A 16,752-nucleotide genomic window follows, 5' to 3' on the forward strand; every position below is an offset into this window, starting at 1 on the left:
TCAGAAAAAACACCAACAAATTACCCCAAATATTACTCCAATATAGAAAGAGATTTCCTCCATCAGGATTTTTTGATTTTTTTTTGGAGGGTGAGCTGTTTGTTTGGGTGGCCTTTTCAAAATGTTTTTAAGCCACAATATCTTCATCACTTTTGTTCAAGATAATGTCAGAAATGTATGACAAAAGTACTAAATAACACACTTCTCTAAGACACAAAATTAACTGTATAGTCATATATGCATAACAAAACATGAGTGTTGGTTTATAAACAAGAAATCAGTCTCATTGTGTTTACTCAAAACATGACTATAATTTTCCAACTTTCTCTCCTTTAAAAATTCTCACTGAGAAATGAATGGAAATTGAATTCATTATATATGCATCCAATTTGCCTTATACAACCTTTGGGTGTCATTGTCTTATTGTATCTGACAATTTTAAATTACCCATATCCCTACAAGAAGACTGGGTTTTTAAATGAATATTATTTCTTTTACTGTATTTCTGTAACTCTGGTTAGCTAATTTTTTATGAAGTCTATAAGAAACTGAGAATATAGCTGTCATATGTGGGAGAAAAAACTCACTGAACACCAGTATTTCCTATCAAAGCAGAAAATAGCTGAACATTGAGTATTTCCACCTGTGCCATGTCTGAACACACTCAACAAAGAGATGTTACACACATAAAAAAAAAAAATCTTCTCCATGAATATCCCAGCTCAGCTGCCAGCTGAGGCAGGTCTGCAGTAGCTCCATTGCTGGCCTGGGTTCATCAGCCGTAGCTTTGGGCTTGTCAATGAATAAAACATTCCTGCTCCTGCAAAGCTTTATGGGGTTCACACCATCTCTAAGAAGAGTCTTTATAACTACATAAAATACAAGTAAAGCAAAATTGTGCTATTTTTTAGCTTCTATTGGTATTATATCCACACTACAGGATCCTTTCAAAGCCCACTTTTCAAATGGAGTATGTTAGCAACTTTGGAGTACTTTAGCAACCTGCAGTTAAGTGACCAACAAAGTTTTGTCTTTATGTTTAGGTGCATACATTGGTGGGCAGACAGGACCAGGCTGAAATTTCTCTCATTGCATCTAAAATAAAATCAGGGAAGATATTGCAAACCTCATCTTTTCCATTTTGTCACTGTTCAATGTTGAAGACTGTAGAAATCTATTACCCTGGAAGTTCATAAGTTATCACGCATAACATGGCTTTTGGTTTTATTTTTTTCAGTTTAATGAAAAATGTGCTTATCTAATGCAGAAGTATCACCCAAAATTTGAAGTTTTTGGGTAAAAAAACAGTGACAAGTTATTGTATTATAGGACACAGGGTGGATATAACGAACTATTGAGCAGTCAAAACTCAGCTAAAGGCATTGTGATAAATCTGGTTTGAGTCCACTGATTCCTTTTCACGCAAAAAAGGATGGCAATATGCAAATGAGGGAAAAGTCAGAAATAAAGAAATTTCATTTACCTTTAGATTTTTAAACCTCTGCTGTTTATACTTGTGCCAACACACTGGCTTATCTTTATAGTCAACAGAGACAAATGGGTAGTTCCAGAAGACAATTCCATTGACCCATTTTGGATCTTTTTGATGAAATTAACTGTGGCCTTCAGATACGTATTTCTAGTCACTGAGAACAAGCCAAGATGCTTAGCTCCAATGTAGCTACTACTTTGAAACTTTCATTAGGTTTTATGAATCAAACCTAGAGTAAATGAAATTCCAAACGCCACTGGCAAAGGCTCCTCCCCATGATGAAACTCTTTAATGTGGAATGTTTGTGACCTTGCTGAACTTTCTTATGACCTTGATGCACACACAGAACACTATAAGCCCTTTGGAAGGGGCTGCTATATTTCACTGTGTCTATCACCACAACTCATCACTGTTTGAAAGATAAAGGACAGGAAGAGTAGCTTGCAATCAGAGATGACAGGTCCTCTTAGCCATTCCTTTGTCCTCAGCCAAGAGCAGGTGTATTTTCTATCAGATTTGTCAAATTATACTTTTCTATGAAAGTAGTTAAATGATTTTATAAACTATTACTGAAAAAATAAAACCAAACCATACCAGAAAACCTAATTCTCTGATATTCAGCTACCCCAGATTTGTGAATAGGTGGGCTCTTGATAATAAAAGTCCTGACAAAGCTGTATTCAAATGTATGATTATTTTTGGCCATTCTAACTGCAGTAGTGGTAAAATGTTCCTACATTCCATTTTATGGCCATGATGATTTTATGTAAAACCTATACCCATTATTCCAGTGATTTTTATGGGACAGAAATATCTGTAGATCTAAATGGTTAATGTGCAGGCTAATGGGAGCTACAGGGTAAAGTCTGCCCTTAATTCACTGACTTCTTTCAAAGATCCAGCTCTCTGTGCAGCCTAATAATCTACTAATGACTCAAACCATTTCTAAAGTATACAGGCATCAATTCCAGCCTTGCAAGAATTTGTTTGCATCTCACTGGTTTTCTTCAATGTCAAAGCTCTATCCACAGCATCAAGCTAGTCTATTTTAAGAAGTGCTTTCAGAAAAGATGTCCTTATCAGGAAAGATTTTTTTATTTAATAGGAAAAAAATATACACAGTATACAGCACAGATGAAATAAAATTTAATGAAAAATATTCTATTGACATTAAAAAAAACTCCCAAACTATTTGTTTCATATCCAATAACCCACCACAGTTCTACAGGATATTTTCATATTGGAAAATTGAAAAGGTTTAGAGGACTGGTTCTGACACCATTTGTTTCCATAGCTAATCCTGAGTACTACCTACACAGAGCAATGGGGAGGGTTGCAGACAGCTATGGGTTCTCTGCATAGATCTTTTCGAATTGCATTTCTTTTCTTCCTTTTTGAGCTATTTAATTGCCTAGTTTTCAATTGCCATATCTTTGTTTCAGAGTCTGCAACTATCCCATAAAGCAATAATGTCCTTCATATATAGAATGGGAAAAATATATGATATTTCTACGATAATTTCTATTTGAAAAGTTGCACAAGGAACTTCAAGGACTTTGTTTCCAACTAGCTCTTCTAATTCTTTTCTGGGTATGTAAGGTTCTTATATAGCTTGTTCATTCTATATTAGAGCAACTAATATCAGAGATTTAACTCCTCCTTCTCTTGGCCTCATCTTCATCTGTTCAGGCATTCTGGCTGGCTGCCACTGCTCTGCAGCTGTCTAGGCTCTGTCTCTGTAGCTGAGGCAGTAGCCACACTGTAACCTTAGTTTGACCATAGCTTGGACTGTGTCTTTTGCTATTGCTTCCTGATTTTATTTTATGGTTGGATTCCAACCTACTCCATAGTATATTAGCTGGAGATCTTCAGATTAACCCAATGCTCTAAAAAACCCTGTGGTGTTGATGTTATAAGAAGCAAAAATCTCTAGGATAGGGAATGAATGACTCCACAGTAGACAGAATCACTACAAAGGAAACAAAAAACTGTTTAAAGCAAACAATTTTATTCACATGGAACTGTAAGGTAAGTAAGACATTTGGACACAAAAATCGGAATAATCTTGTGCATCAATAGATGTAGTGTCAGATTATTTCAGGTTACCAATTCATATAATCCTGTTAATATCTTAAATGCATTGAATAAGCCTGAGAGATCCAAGATGTACATTGATACACATTTTAGAACACAAGCACATGAATAAGATACCCAAGATTGCTTTACCTGGCCAATAGCTTTGGGTACTGTTGTATGAAGTGCACGAGTCACAGCAAACGACAAGCGAAGATCCAACAATTTTACAGAATCCTGATTTGTCTTTGGAAGAAATCAGGAAAGTTCTTTTCACTATTTTTGTCAGGAACTTAGTGATATAAAAATATATTTTTAAATGTATTTTTCCAGTTTCTGGGAATTTCATCCTGTAGAGAACTGCAAGACAGAAACTGACAGTACATTTCACATGATGCCATAATTTTTGTCTGTGTTCAGGTAGAGCTTAGAGAATAACTCAGTTCCCTCTGAAATATCTGCAAAGCAGTTCATCAGCAGACAAGGCACCAAGAAGGGTCCACAGATTGCATTGACTCTTGTCTAGAACAAGAGTTTACACATATAGTGTACACCTGAGCCCTTCTATATAGATGCCTAAGATGTCTCAATCTGCACCTAAGTCTCACCCTAGACCACAATAAATTGTTGCACAATTCAAGCTATTTGATAAGAAGTAGATATTTGAATAACAATCCAGTATCAGACTTGTGCATCAAAGACATTACTGACAATGAGACAATGACTGACAAAAAAATGTAAATGGTAAAAAATAAACTACTATTACTGATTTTGTGGAATAAACAAAACAAAACAGTGTGATCCTGGGGCACCAGCAGAAGATACATCAGGTCTTATTGTTAAAGAACAAGAAAGTCACCAAAAAGTAAGAGGACATATGCGAATACCTGCAAACACATTGCCATTGCCATTTGTTGGGAAAACAGTGTTTGTTAGCAATCTGAGACCTTCCCCAAATGGAAAGTTGACTTCTGCTTCCTTATAGTGCACTTTAGAACCACACACGTAAATATTGTGGTTTTTCTTCTTCAAAAGTCTCCTGGTGTTGATTGTGTGTTAGAGAGAACTTATTTGTTAAATGTCCCCTAAAATGTAGACAAACATTTTGACCTAATCAGTAAAGAAAGTAAATACATTATATACTGATGATTTTTACAGTTTTGAAGCATACCAAGCACTAGTATTCCAACCATACTTCTATTTCTAAAGTTTTACCCACTCTGTAAAAATGTGATTATCCCAGAACTGAGTTGCAAAGTAAACCAAGATTATAATAATAAGACATAATGACATGAAGTGAAAGCTCTTCATGCATGATTTTGATCATATACTCTAGTGCTTTCATCACAATGAATAACAAGTGAAGTACTGAAGATTAGTACGATGTACTCATGGTATTCAAGAAATCCATTATGTTCTGTGAACCTCTTCAGGAGCTGGACTGTCATGTTTCCTTGAGTGCAGAATATGATCCCATCAGAGTATGCTCACTGATGCTTAACATTTCTGCGAACCTATCTACACTCAAGGGCTTTATTCAGAGTATTATAGCTGGAGGAGGGTTCACATGTGGTTCCTTAGACAGCCAGCTCTCAAACAAGCAGGGGTTTATGTGCCTTCATGATGAAATTCAGAACCCTTTCGGGGGAACCCTTTTCCTTTTTCCTGATGGTAGAGCAAAGAGCTTTGGAAACACTCAGGCATGATGTTTTTCTGAACAGTTAATCTAAGTCATGTGCCTATATAAAACAGACACCTTCATCTCCCAAGATTTAGAGTGCTGACTTAATATTTGAGCACAACCAGATAATGAAGGATCTCTCCCTTCGTGCACAATTAGCAAACTTGACCACAAATAGTTCCTCTGTTCAGACCTCCTACAGTAGAGCCTAAATTTCAGTTATATAGTGTGAGCCTGAGCTGAACTATTTATTCTGCACTCTTCTCGTTGAATCTGGATCACAGCACAGAAAAAGACTGAAATACTCAAAGGATTCATAAGAGAGAGAAAAAAGTAAAGTAGATCTGTTTCTTCCTAATTATAAGGATGCTTCTCTCTGAGTGATGCTTTCTTACTTCTGACTCTGCATGTTATTCTAAGTATTATTTGCAGTGTTTACAACTGCATGTTGCCAACATCTTTTTAGATTATAATTATTGCTATATTGCATTCTTATATAATAAACACTTAGGCAGATTTTGGAATTTTATCTAAAAAGCAATTTTTTGGCATTTCATCTTCTTTTAAAAGGAAATAAAAATAAATAAGTCAGAATGAAAATTCTCCTGCTACCTAAGACGTTTTGTAATCTAATGAAGTTAGGCATGTGTTACAACACTATGATAATTTACAATTGTACACTTGCATCTAAACTGAGAAACTGATATAAAAAAGGGCTCTAGACTGACCAAAGTCTATCACTAGGATTATAATGGAAAGATGAATCAGGCCTCAAAATAGCAAGTGGTAATTTAAAATTTTTCATGCATTTGTAAGCTTTAAAGCTTTGCCATTTTTTTGTTTTAGCAATCATAAAATGAGATAGGAAAGGAAAACATCCTCAACAGTCAGTACATAGAAGCGGAATTTACATATGCGCACAACTAATTCATGTCCAGTACCTTAGTAAAACAGATGTTAGAACAATACCTAAACAATAAAAACAGCAGTTACTTTTTAAGATTTACAGAGACTGTTCAAATGAATTACATTATTTCTGCAGCCAGGAACATGGACACATGCAAATTTTTGTTAAAGGATTTTGAGAATGTAATATGTTGCTTTCCTAGCTACTGTAGTGTAACAACTGATACTGTAACTCCCACTGTAATTGTAGCAAATAATACAGTAAAATTTTGATGACACAAAACACAAAAGCATGTGTTTTGCTCTATGCTCTTTCAGTGTAAATGCACAGAATTTTTTAGACAGAATTTTTGGAGACAGATTTTTAAAAGCATCTTTCAAAGTAAATTGAGCAGCAAAAGTCTTCCCCTTCTTCTTTTTTGTTTTGTTTTTTTTTTTGTTTTTTTTTTTTTTTTTGTTTTTTGTTGGTTGTTTGGGTTTTTTTTGTTTTGTTTTGTTCACCTCCACAATAATTAATATTACACTGGCAGCAGTTATTTCCTGTGATCCACCTGAGTGGTTTAACAAAATAGACAGATGTCAGTGGATCAATTCAAGCACTTCTCTAATGGAAAGATGCCACTTTCTTTTTTGAAAAGGCCAAAAACTTATTTTCTGTGCTCACTCTCACAAAAATATCTCATGTTCTTTCCCTACAATCAATATAGTTCTATAAGAGAACAGAACCTAGCAAGAGGAGTTACCAAATGATATCAGTTTCCTTGCATGTTCATGCAAGATTTCACACTTTCTGTAGTCAGAAATTTGAGAATCATAAGAGTGACTTGAACAGAAAGACTCTTTAGGACTCTCGTAAATGAAGCTACTAAGATCAACACATTCTTTCACTAATAGACATTGGCCTTTCCCCTCCATCCTTTGTGCTCATGGTAAATAAAACAAAGATAGTTCCATTCTCTTAATATAAATATAAATTTCACCAAAAAAGAAGTAACTTGCCCCACAGACAGCCGTGGTCAGTGTGGCAGGAATACTACCAGTTGCCCAGCAGTATAAACAAAGTAGCATGGAGGGTAAAAAGTGTGTGCAACTAGTTTTCTATTTTGGCAACGGTAATTTAACAAAGGGCCATGCTGCTCCCGGGATTTCGGCCACTTGTCTTATAGCACTACAATCCTTTTTCACTCCATCGCAATAATGATTTGTATAACTGAATATGCCAAACTGCCTTCCCAACAACAACTTCAATACTACTTCAGAACTGACAGGCATGAACTGCTGCTGCATTTTCAGTGTTATTAGGCAAAGCCCTGATCCGGGAGTTGAGTTCATCTGTGACCTACCTGAGTTGTTACCTCACTTCTAGAAGAGAGGCTTATTATCTCTCCCAGGTTTCCAGATGGCTTTTCAATTATCTATTTATCTTGTACAGTTCTAGTGACTAACTGCTTCAGCTGATAACTGCCAGCTGCCTCAAATTCTCTGTGATGCATGATAGAGATCTTTCACAGTTGAGTCTGTTCCTGTAGTTACAATGTGCTGTGTTCTATGTCACCGTGAGCTGCAAAAGAAAACAATTTGGTTGGGCCATGGTTGATGGTTACAGAGAAAACTAACCTCAATGGAAAGATATGCATTCTGGCTATACATTATCATAGAATTCTGTGTTCTAGTTATATTTATATGAATCTTATCACAAAACTAGAAGTACACGTATCTCTTTCAGTAACAGGACTAGGATCAAGTGTTTTGCTAGTGACATAAATGTTATGCTGTGTGTATGAATGAAGGTGGAGTGAGACACAGGCTGACAATTACTAGCAGTTGATATAAAGCTTACAGAAGGTGGCCTAGATTATTTGCCAATATAATACTCGTGTTATTATCCTGTGTATCACTTGGAAATGACAAGAATACACACCACACCAGCCTGCTTATGGACATGAGAGAAGTTTGAGATGTGTATTTATGGAACCAAAATCAGTGCAGAAAAAATAGAACATAGTCAGAATGCAATCTGACATAGGCCAGAACAACACATGATCGTAAACACGCACCCTTTAGATTCAGACTCTGGGACAAGAAGACATAACTTGTAATGTACCAGAGAAGTTCTGAGCTTAGAAGAGACCTGTAAAAATTCTGGATTCAGCTAAAACTGTTTGACAAGTGGCATGTGGGGAAAAGGGACTATTCCAGACAGTTAGTGGAGAGACTTACAAAAAGTACCATCAGGTATTCAACATTTGTAGCATTTTCTTTTTCTCTAGTGAAAAAATAACATTTAAAAGTCATTTAACATTTAAATGTTAATATCACTAAAAAACCTCAATCTGTTACAACAAAAACAGGATAGTGTTTAACATGCAACCTCACAAAAATCTATCTATCAACACAAAATTAACAACCAGAGAGGTGACTCTTGTCGTACATTTATTAGTTGATTTAACTTCTTCTTAACAGTTGATTTAATTTCTTCTTAACAATTAGTTCACTGAAAAATAGAATGCCACACTCCCATGCCAGACACCCACACATATGCACACAGAGATCTGAATCGTTAGTAGCTTCTTAAAATTCACTCAGAAATTATTAATTGCTATCACTCATTAAACATTTTTAATTTGAATAATAGACTTCCTACAACAAAGGTACACCAAGACTGGAAAGATGCAGAATGTCAACAGGGTTTTTCAATCTACAACTGAGAACCAAACCACTTCAGTGCCTTCACTCTACACACACTCACAGAGGAGTGTATTCACTTAAAAACATGATATCACTGCAATCAAAGTCCAAGTAAAAAATTAATGAATGCATCAACTTCTAGTCTGAAGGCTCATGGTATTTTTTGTGCCTTTAAGCAAGCTGGAGCCACATAGCATGCTGTATCTGAACTTCTGCCAACTGTAGGCCAGAATCCCACACTGTTACACCTGCAGCTAGCTTATGTTCTGACTCTGCCTTGCACTAGAAAACACCAAATGCAATGAAGCACACAGCAACACGGAGTCAATTAAGATCACCCTTCCTAAGAGAGTGGTTTGAAAAGAGGTATTGAAAGAAGCTGCATGAGGCACATAGATATATACAGAAGATGTTTATGGCTGTAATGGTTAACATATGATAATACAACCTGCTATATCTATATAGATGTTAATATATGCAGTATAATATAAATACAAATTTATTTACAAGCACAGAATACATCAACTTGCACTGTGTGTAGCACTGTGTTACACACAACATGCAGCATGTATTATTCAGCAAATACTGTCTGTGTGATATACCTTACAACATATAAGTGTAATATTATAAATTTTACACTGTGTAAATTTATTGTGTATAATATTTAGCATAAATTTATAAATTAAAAATATATATTTATATCTATATAAATATATATTTATTTTAGTTGGGCATATCAGTGGAGGAAATGGAATTATGCAATGAAAACCAGGTATCATTTCTATCTTCCTGTATTTATTTTTCAGCTCTCTTTGAATATTACTTTCCTAAAATTATATAAAACAGCATGTAAGCTTTACTGTTTCACTGTAAAGGGTATTGTAGACATCCTTTGCATTTTACAGGAACTGTCTGAGGTCCTACATGGCCTACAATTTTCTTCAGGGCATAAATAAAAAGTGTTTGAATATGGAAGACAGCTTTAGACTGCTGTAATACCAAGAATACAACTTGGATTTCATCACTAGAATCTTTTTTAACAAAAGATTTTACATCCAATTTCATCCTAATTTCAACATTTTTTGCCCTGTAGTTGTGGACCTGCCTGGAAGAGTTTGACCATGGCCATCAGTACCCAAGCTTTCTTTGCTTGCCTGCCCAAGAGTCCTGGCTTAGTGTCTGTTCTCCCCTCCAACAGGCTTAGTGGGCCCCTTGTGGGTCCTTGGTCTTCCAAAGCCTGTAGTGCAGCCTGCTGCCAGGACAGACACTGTGACTCTGAGCGGGCTGGGCACACTTGCACAAGAGATGGCTGATGTTGCTACCTAAATAACACAACTGTGACTTCTACTCGCTGCCCTGGCAGTGTTTGCTCCTAAAAATGCCCCTGGACTCAGATACATAAATCAAGTGCTACTTAGCTTATGCAATGTCACAAATTGACTCCACGCTGCTCAGTTTGTTTCAGGAAGAACAGTGTTTGCCCTCTCTACCAGTGAACTACTTACTGTTCCTTATGAGTACAGTGCCAGAATCTGCCCAGAGACTGTAGAGAGCTGGCTGCTTTACAGACATGTGACAAAGTATTCCCTCCTGAATCTGAAAAACTTGGCCTGGAAATGGATGATAAATAAATAATAGCAGTAACATCCTAAAGAATGAAGGAATGCCTAAATGTTACATTACTGAGATTTCCAGGTCTGTGTCTTCTGATTTAATGGTTACAGTTTAAAACATAGAAAAGTTCCTAACACTTGTCACATAAAAGCAAATCAATTATTAAGAAAAGTAGACAAAGAAACCTGATTTTTATTAATTTGTGCTTCAGACAGCAGTTGTTTGTGAATGGATTCTTTCATGTAATTACCGTTCATGATGCTGGATTTTTGAAGGGTGATATGCTCTTTTCCAGATTATTTTTCAAAACTTTTTGTTAATTGTGGCTGATTCTAGCTAAAAGATTCAAATGTTATTAATGGAAAATAAACAGACAAAAATAAACGGCACAAGTTCAAGTCTTTCCTTCCTTTACTGGCAGCTCAGGAAACTACATTACTCCCAACTACAGCTCATGGACTGCCTGCCCATGCACAGGCAGTCTCAGTTCCTAACATGCCCGTAATGATCCTGATCATTAAGCTCTCACTAAGTCCACAAAGTGCTTGAAATCAAGTTGTTTTGTTTGTTTTTTTAAATAAGATATTAACATTTTTTTTGTACATTTCACAACACAATGTCAACAACTATAATTACTCTCCTCAAAGTACTTAAGTACTGCACTTAATGTGCAACCTTTAGACGAGAATAGGTATTATGGTAAAGGTTTTAATTATGCAATTATATGATTATGTTTATTTCCTTACAGGTTTTTAGCCTTAAGGACAGGATTTCTGGATAATTTAGCAGTCACTTTCATAAATATGCTTATCATACATACAAAACACTTCTCATAACGTTTTTTTTTCTTAAGGAGACAAAAAGACGGCAAATGCTGAGGTGACCAAGATTTTCATCAGCAACTCGATGCTGACGAGCCAAATTTCAGTTCCAGTTTCAGAAGGCGAAGGTCCTGCGTTGAGCACAAAACGAATTCGGTTAATTTACTTTTTATTTTCCCCCTAGCACGAGGAAACTGGTACAGCGTGTTTTAGACTTTCGGTGGACCAGAGAGCGCAAACTGCCTTTAATGTGAAATACTTGGCAGCCTCAGTGCCGAAGAGGAGGAGATCGGGGTGGGACGGGGGGGATGGACACGTTTCTCTCTGCCAGAAGTGAGGTGCCCTCCCGTCCCCGCGGCTCCGTGCGAGGGGCTCCGGGTGCGGCGGGGCGGGCAGGAGGGCGGGCAGCGCTCACGGCCGCCCCAGGGACACAGGGCCCGGCGCTGCCCGCCCGCCCCAGCCCAGTACATCCCGTCCTGTCCCACCTCCCGCGCTGGCGCTGTCTCCATCCCCTTCTCCCCGGGCCGGGCGCCGCGCCCCCGCCAGCCCCGCGGAGCCGGGTTGGGCAGCCCGGGAGGCGTCTCCTCCGCAGCCCCCGCCCCCCCGCGCCGGTGCTGAACGCCTCGGCCGCTCCCCGGCAGCACCCCCGGGACAGCAGCACCCGGGCCTCCCTCCCTGCCGCCCGGCCCGGGCTCTCCCGCCGCTACTCCGCTGCAGAGGACACCTCATGGAAAATAAATAAATTAATTCCCCCACTCACCCCCGCGGCCGGGAGACGAGCCGGCGGCGGCCGCGGGATTAGATCCAGTCCGAGCTAGAGACCAGGTAATGTAACCTACCCGCCAGGAGGGAGGAGGAGGAGGACGAGCAGCGAGGCCGCTGAGGTTGTCCCCACCGGGGAGGGCTCCGGGGGACGGAGAAGCGGCTGCCGCAGCCGGGGCGCGCCGGCGTGGCCCCCGCGGGCTGCGTGCGAGCGGCTGCCCCCGCGCTGTGCGCGCCTCACTGTCAGTCACACACACACAGGAGCCGCCGCCCACTCAGGGATGGATGGATGGATGGATGGATGGATGGATGGATGGATGGATAGATAGATGGATGGATGGATGGACGGACGGACGGAAGGACACCGCGTGGGACGCAGCTGTACCCCCAGTACCAAAGCAGGCACCGCAGGGAGACGCCGCACGCCCCGCCGTGCCCCGCTGCCACGCGGGCGGGCGGCTCTGACAGCGGGGCAGGGAGGAAGGCGGGCGGCGGGGCCGGGCTGAGGCCGCAGCTCTGGGGGGAGCGAGGCGCGATCCCGCCCCCGCGCCGCTGCGCGCATCCCCGCGGGGCGGCGAGGCCTGCCAGCGCGCCCACCCGAGCGGAGCCGCCGTCCGCGGCCCCCGCCCCGGCCACTCCGCCGGGAAATGTGGGCGGAGAGCAGCGGAGCACGAGCCGTGCCGCCGCGCTTGCCGTCATCAGACACGGGCCTGCAAGGAGCTCTGAGCGAGGTGACCTTGGAAAAGGTGGATCTGGATGGAGCCACTATTGCTCCGTGCCAGCTGCTGTTCCGTGCTCTGGGCTGCTCCGGGTTCCGCGACTCTTGCGTTGTTATCTCGAAACGCTGTTGGCTTTAGTTAATGGTTGTGTACAGAGGTCCTGGTGTAAGTAGTACCAGAGCCACAAAAATAGTCCTCCATAATTCTCTTTACTTGACCTTTGCTAGCACACAGTCCTTGAAGGCAATGGTCTGAAGAGTCTCCCTGGCAGGGAGCAGTCGTTGAGGGTTCATCGCTGTTGAAGTGGCCCCTAAAAGACAGTAAGTCATAGGAGAGTCTGAGAACTTGCCCTGTTCATGTTTCAGAGACTAGTGTCCCCTTCTACTTCTGTGAAAGCACATTATCTTTCAGTCCTGCAGGGTCACAGAACTGACACAAATTCTCCATTGCTTTTCCAGTGAGGTCAATAAGAAAACAAAACAAAGCAGAAAAATGTTTGCGATACCTTGATACCTGGATTTTCCAGTGCCAGCCTGAGCTTTCATTAAAGGGCTCTTACTGAAATTGCTGTTGAAAGGTGTTTTGGTAAAAAGAGAGAAGCTAAAGAAAGCTAGTACCTCATGAAGATGTCCATTCTAATTTTGTTGGTCTCCATAATTGCTCATCTTTCCATAGTGGTTCCCATCTGTGATTCTCAAGTTACTGATCAAATAGTAATGAAAAGATGTTTGTGGCTTCCAGTGCAGGAATGAGGCCATGGACTTTATCACACACCAACTGAGCCAACAACTTGAGAGCTTTAGCTCTGTCTACATGAATTATGACAGAAAAGTTAGTCATTGAGACAGAGGGATGTACACTTATATTTAAAAGAAGGAGGAAACTGACAAATAATTCAATAAAAGTGAGATATACTTTTATTACAAATAGTAAATATGGGAATAATGCATAAGTGATTCCCTTGTTATTTTTAAATCGGCTCTCTCCTCTCTCCTTGCATTATCGTCTACTAACTTTGAATAGTGTACTTGAGCCTAAGTGCTGAACTCCTACATGATGGAATCCATTCAGAGAAGAGATTATACTTGAGATGTTTGTTATTATTTGTGCAATTCATTACAGAACTGTAACTCCATGTGTCTTCAAGGGCCCAGCTAGCTTAGTTTGCAGCAGTGGTTACAATGTAAGTGGCTTCAAAGCAAAACAGCTGATCATTTTGAATAGGCAGAGGGGTGACTGGCGGTTATGGTTTTTATTTTATTGAGGCTTTTAATAATTTTGATAGCGAAGAAAACCTGATTTTATTTATATTATGGAGATGTAGAATAGCCTAAATATGAACTGTGATCTTCATGGAACATCTTTATGCATGGTGGAAAACCAAATTCGCATGTTTTATAGATAGGAAAACTCTTTGGATTGTGTTGTGATACACTGATCTGAACAGTATTTTATGTGTAAAGGGGGAGACTTTGAAATATTACAAAAGGAAATATCAAAAAGAAACCAGAGTGTAGTTAAATATTGTGACTCTGCAGCTGCAGTAAGGAGTGAAGGAATTCTTTTTCAGCAATTTTCATTGTAAATAAATGCATTGTTATGGTATATTTAAAAAACTTCCTTCCAGCTCTTTAACCTAATTTCATCTGTCATTTCTCTGTAGTGTATAATGTATTTAAGCTCACTCAGCTCTTGTCTTGCTATGGCAGAATTCTTATTCTAGAATCCAAGTTTTATCAGGGCAGGAGATCTTTGGGCAGCCTAAATTTATGGGCAGGCAAGTTAAGGGAGAGAAAAAAACCATTTCTTGAATCACGAGCTATTGTTTTTTAAAATGTTTTTCTTTCATTACTCTTTTTTCTTGGATGTGGTTCACTACATCATACTTCTATTTCTTGATTTTTTTCCCCCCTGGCACATAGCGCTTTTCTTTTTTCTTAATAATAAAAAAAAGTCCTCTCTTGTATCTTTGATTCTTAAGTAAATTATCTTGTCCTCTTTTTGCAATAAGGAGGTGGCTTTATTTCCAGTAAATATGGTTATTATTGGACCCATTTTATTTCAAGAAAAGAGGCTATGACTTACCTGATTCTATTTTCCATTGCAGAATCACATGATGCTTTTGAAGAGTTGCATTTTTCTTGAGGACAAGTTTGCTTTAGCAAGGATAGTGCCTGAATATAATTCTCAATTAAATTGTATCCCTTAACACCATTTGCCAGAATTTAAGCTGTCAAATTTCTCGCGTGAGAATCAAGAAGAAGGTTCTTGGGCCATGTTAATAATCTGTGTTGTAAAATGAATTTTATGTTTCAAGGTTGGTATAATTGCAAAAAATGTAATTATCTTTAGAGTTTTATTAGAATTTTTAGGTCATAGCTATGAATCATTGATAAGAAGGTTAGCAGTTTCTGTATCTGTTTGTGTAATATATATATGGCATAATGTTTGCACAGCACCAAGGAGGAGGTTGGATAGGAAAATATGATGTCATTGACCAACTGTTTTATGTGTCACATGAACACGAGGAACTGGCAGAGTCCCACATACACATCTCAGTCCAGACCTGCATTCCTTGACTTGCATGTATTTGTGATCTGTTGGGCCAACTTCTCTAATTTTATTGTGCATCTTGGAACATTTGGAAAAATGTTTGCAATATTCAAACAAAAGGAATTTGTCTACAGGAGTAAGAGGATAATATTCCATGGCTTAAAGATGTTGGACAAACTGACTGTGCAGCTCTATTTGGCTTTACAGTCTATCCAATATCTTTTTATTTTTCTTGGTCTTATGATCAAGAAATCAAAATCTTCTTAAACTCCTATTGAAGAGCAAAGGGTTATCTAACTAGGTCACAGTGACTGATGAACTAGAAAGAGTCACTGTGTTTATCAGGTTGATTTTTATCTTTGCAATCTTAAGATTATTAATTCACAGTATTTTTTGGGGGGTGGGAGGGTGGTGATGTTGAGGAGGCAGATTCATCATCATTAAATCCTTTTGTTAATCTTAGTTTTGATTTATGTGTTGTCTTTAAGTAGTTCCTTTATTTATACGTTTTCAAGGTCAAGCTTCCAGTTCCATGCTAGTACTTTTTATTTTTTGGACACAGTGCTCTTCTGTCTTATGACTTATATGAAGAGCTTGATATAAATGAAGAGGTTTCCATGAAGAGCTGATAAAAACGAATAAGCATTTCCAAAAGGGTATGAACATGACTAGGCCACTTTAGAAGGTTTCCAAAAGTGAAGGAGGAAATTAATGGAAAAGAATTGAGCCTTTCCACAATATACTCTTTTCCTTTGTAGTTGTAAGACTTAAGATCTTAAGAAATGGAATTAATTTTAATTCATAAAGGCAGGGAGCACTAGAGAACAAACTTAAGCCAGGTTTTTGGTTTTGGTTTGTTTTTTTTTTTTAATTAGTGCTGATGCATTTTCTTTCAACTTGGTTGCATGATTATTGAATGATAACTATTGATTGTATTTCAGTTCCACCCAACAAAAAAGCAGTGCTTTGAATAATAGTGTAAATCATATAAAATTTGCTATGAATTTTATACTGTAGGAAACTTGTATTTTTATGTCACCTGTCAACAAACCACAGGATGTCCAAATATTGTAGAAGTTGGAATATTTGAGAATATGTGGATTTGACATTATTTTCTTATGGTTATGAAAGATAAAGACCGTATCAAACTCTGCAAAAAACAGTCAAAGGATAAAACTGTGCAGACTGGAATTGCCCAAACATGCAAAATTGTTTAAAAAGTGTTTATTGTCTTTCAGCATTAATTTTTGTATCCCCCCAAAAAAACACTTTCCAATTTTTTTGACTGCAAGCTTGGTAGTTATTTCACTTTTATCTTTCTTTAAGGTTTTCCAGTGGAAAACTCATGTAGGTGATAATCAAGGTTCAGAAAGCATGTTGCACAGAAGACGACTCAGAATGAAGTATTTCATAGCTTTTTTTATTTATATATTTTTAAAGTCC

General features: G+C 38.6%; 1 protein-coding gene and 1 long non-coding RNA gene across 3 annotated transcripts in view; one reads left to right on the top strand and one right to left on the bottom strand.

Annotated features, from left to right (window-relative positions):
* Positions 1-3,478: 3,478 nt before the first annotated feature.
* LOC118698161 (uncharacterized) lies at positions 3,479-12,476 on the bottom strand. Of its 2 annotated transcripts, none has more exons than XR_008508423.1 (2): positions 12,115-12,476; positions 3,479-11,406 (listed from the first exon to the last, which is right to left on the bottom strand). It is a non-coding gene; the product is annotated as an uncharacterized LOC118698161 (long non-coding RNA). The 2 variants fall into 2 exon arrangements; XR_004981842.2 differs by having other exon boundaries at positions 12,036-12,116.
* Positions 11,995-16,752, top strand: part of SLC16A7 (solute carrier family 16 member 7) — an 80,238-nt gene continuing 75,480 nt past the window's right edge. The window contains exon 1 of the mRNA XM_036401261.1: positions 11,995-12,100. The gene's annotated coding sequence lies outside the window, so the exon portion shown is untranslated. The remainder of the gene's footprint in view (positions 12,101-16,752) is intronic.

The sequence above is a fragment of the Molothrus ater genome, chromosome 5, assembly GCF_012460135.2.
Source record: "Molothrus ater isolate BHLD 08-10-18 breed brown headed cowbird chromosome 5, BPBGC_Mater_1.1, whole genome shotgun sequence".
Taxonomy (NCBI): domain Eukaryota; kingdom Metazoa; phylum Chordata; class Aves; order Passeriformes; family Icteridae; genus Molothrus; species Molothrus ater.